This window comes from Diabrotica virgifera, chromosome 3 (genome assembly GCF_917563875.1).
Source record: "Diabrotica virgifera virgifera chromosome 3, PGI_DIABVI_V3a".
Taxonomy (NCBI): Eukaryota; Metazoa; Arthropoda; class Insecta; order Coleoptera; family Chrysomelidae; genus Diabrotica; species Diabrotica virgifera.
In genome coordinates, this window is record NC_065445.1 from 162,653,560 (window position 1) to 162,657,336 (window position 3,777).

A 3,777-nucleotide genomic window follows, 5' to 3' on the forward strand; every position below is an offset into this window, starting at 1 on the left:
GCTCGCAAAGTTTCAGTATTTGAAGTTTTTTTGCGGAGCGGATTTAAATCAACCTCACTGTCTCTTTACCAGGACCGGTTCCTGTATGTATATACCTACGTAAAATTATTGAAAAAAAAAGTAACAATAACATAATCAAGGACTTCTTCACTTTATATAAAACACTAATTTAGCATTTAAACAGTTTTAAAACTATTTAACTCCCAAATACTTTAGGAAAGTAGGTATTTGTTTTGATAAATACAAATAACAATTCTGAAAAGTATTTAAACACCAAGTATGGCACTGTGTACTCTATTTATCCCCTAAATACAAAAAAGTGGTTGAATTTTGAAATATGTACTGCCAATCAGCATTAGGCCTTAGCCAAGTTAAAATATAAGGTAAAATATTCAACGAACTGTAATACTGATTCAATCGGGTCCATTTATATAGGCAACTCAAATTACACGGCCTGTCTAAGTTACGAGAAGCTAATTCGCACACTTGATCCAACGTTGCCAAGTCACTAAAATCTCAATATTTGACACCAATTTGACAATTGACAGATTATCTTGTAAATAAATAAATAAAAAATGTAAATAGTTATGGGGCTAGTACACGTTGGGCCAATCAGTTGGGCCAAGGAGTTGGGCCAACGTGTACAGGACCACTTGGCATGAGTTTGCGATTGGCGGTCAGCGTTGGTCTACAAACCGAATCTTGTCGGTATTTGGTGCACAAATCAAAGGATTTTTGGGACTTGCGCGATCTGCCAAACAGCTGTTTGGTTATGAACACTGAACACGTTGTTGTCGTTGAGTTTAAAATATTTGTTTTCTCTTCTCACAATACTGATACTGTTTATAAGTATTAATTTTAAGGTTGTGCTTTAATATGAATACTTTTTCGGTGTAAAAGCACCGTCGTTTGCGTCATTGTTTTTTAATCACTCTTGTTTGGTACACTTTTCTATAAGCATTGAACGCATTGTACAAATTAATTGCGGCAGCTGCTACAGTCTCCACATCCATATCCATAATCAGAGTTTGTTTTTTGTTTATCCACTAAGAAAGGTTAATACAGACTTTTAACTCCACCAACGTGTAATCACCATGTATTCACTGTTCTTACTTGGTCCAACCTATTGGCCCAACTCATTGGCCAACTAGTTGGCCCAACGTGTACTGGAGCCATTTATCCTAACTAAATCCTAACAAAACAAAGTCGGGAACAATGGATAAAAGCCATAAAGAGAACAGAACTAAAATTAAAATATGAAAGAATATGCAATAAACATTGTATAAGTGGTAAGTTTAATGTAATTCAATTAATAAGGTTTTTAAAAAATGTCTACAATAATGATAAAGATGTACCTAAGTAATAATTCAAACTTAATTATTAGGAAAGCCAGCCACTTTAAAAAGATATTCCAAACCAAAACATGGGTAACCAAAGCAGACAATAAAAAGAAAAGGTGATCTAGAATGCAAGAAAAGAGCCCATGAAAGAAGTAAATGTAAAGAAAATAATGCCGAGACTTCTCTCGACCATGTAAGTATAAGATATAGTTTATTACAATGTGGTTATATGCAAAGCTCACAATGTTTTAATGCATATAGCCTAAACTGTCCTTCAATCTTTTTCTAATGGTGCTACAACCCTTTGTGAGTCTTGGTGTGCTTAACAACATTCTTTCATTCTGCCCTGTCAGATACTTTTCTGATGTTCATGGTTTTAAGATCCCCCTCTACATCGTCTATCCATCTTTTATGGGCCCTGCCTCTTGTTCTATTTCCTTGGGGCTTCCATCTCTGGATTACTTGCACAGCTTGATTATCTGGCATTCTTTCTGAGTGACCAAGCCAATTTAGTCTTTGAGATTTTACAATTCTAACAATATCTGCGCTCTACATTAATACTATCCAGCTCGTGGTTCATTTTAATTCTCCACAAACCATCACTGCAATGTGTAGATTTGTTTTGTAGATTCTAAGCTTAGACTTAGTAACTTACTTTTCGTTAAGTCTTTGTATGCATAAAATCACTTATTGCTGCTAAGAATCCATGCTTTTCTTGACTGGTGTTGTTGTTGTCATTTATTATTTAGCGTGGGTAGTGAAAATGGGAGGCATATTCGTAGATATGGTTGTCTACCTTCAGATTTTCATGTTGATTCGACTTTGTGCACTCTATATAATATTTTGTTTTACTTTCATTTATATATATATAGACTAAACGTAGTAGCTTCCCATTTCAGATCTATAGCTTTTTCTTTTAATACCTTTTTGTTGTGGCTTATTATGGCAACTGATCTTATATAAAACTAACTAAACTAACCTAAACCTTATATAACTGTCCTAATATTAAAATACAGTTGTCCCTTGATAGTCCGACAGGTATGGGACCAAAAGGTCGGACTACTGAACATGTCAGAGTATCAAGTGTGTACTGTACTTTTGTGGTACTTTCCACATTTGTATGATTTTTATGGTACACAATGTAGAGTTTTTATTTATGTATTTGTTTTTAGGAACAAACACCAGATATTTTATATATGTAGAAAAAGGAAAAACTGCTGGAACTTTAATTTAAAGGCTTTTGACTAGTGAAGATTTGGATAAACAACCGGAGTTACTTTGGGCTATAATAGCTACGTGCAAATTTATTTTCTTGTGGCTTCCTATGTTTATTCTTATTAACTATACACTTTGATATGTTTTTAGTCGCATGAAGATTTTATAGTTTATTATTTTATGTATAGTGTTATATTTGTGTTGAATAAACATTATTATTATTATTACCTTAATTTCCACTAAATAAATTAACTGTAATCAATAAATCGTTTTTAATGTTAATAAATAAATTACCAATAATGATTCCCAAATATTTTATTTGTTTGACAACTTCTATGGGTTGATTGTGAGATTAATATTGATGATATTAATATTTCGTAGTAATAATCAATGCTTTGGTTTAAGAAATAGACAACTTAGGATAGAAACATGAAAGAATAGAAATATGCTTTATTGTCATGGAAAATTGTACAATTTTATAGACAATGCTTACAGAGTCATAAAAAAATACAAAACACTAACAAACACAAAAATTAATAACAAGTTTAACTTGAATTGGTGCTCTACACTACAAGGATACTAGTGAGGGAAAAACACTTTCAAACCCAATGATAACAAAAACTTTCCATAGAAGGCCACAATTTTTTAAATCAATCATATTTTCTTTTAATTGTAAATGGCGATCATATTCTACTGCTTATTATTTTTTTCTGTTATAACACCCTGTGTAGCATATATTCAAGTATTGTTATACTTGGTATTAGAGGAATTTTTTTAAACTGTAAATGTTTGATTGCTCTTGACCAGCTTTCATATTTGCAAAATAAATTGGGTACGACTATATATGTTTGTTGTTCGTTTTATTGTAATCCTTAAGCCTCAAGATATTGTTTAGTTTGAAAAACACTATTTTTTATCACTAGGCAAATACAATTTAGGTATGTAAATTTTATATCAACTTTAACTTTTAGAAATTGATATGGTAACAACACATCACTGCCTATTGATTTCAAAGGCGGGGATTTAGAGGCAAACGCTAAATAAACAGCAAATATGTGTCTGAAGTAATATATTAAAGCTCGTTGAGTTAGGCTATCTTTAGCTTATTCTTTCCATTTCACTCCTGTAATAAATGTTGTTGCTAGTAAGTTAGTACTTGGTTCTGAATTTACCTGGTATTGGTATTTACATTTGACCCAGTATCTTACCAAATTCTTTCCCC

The 3,777-nt window shown here is 32.1% G+C and overlaps 1 long non-coding RNA gene across 1 annotated transcript; it reads left to right on the forward strand.

Annotated features, from left to right (window-relative positions):
* Positions 1 to 561: 561 nt before the first annotated feature.
* On the forward strand, positions 562 to 3,320 carry LOC126882190 (uncharacterized). The gene is made up of 3 exons (XR_007697208.1): positions 562 to 1,289; positions 1,385 to 1,533; positions 2,513 to 3,320. It is a non-coding gene; the product is annotated as an uncharacterized LOC126882190 (long non-coding RNA).
* Positions 3,321 to 3,777: the final 457 nt, after the last annotated feature.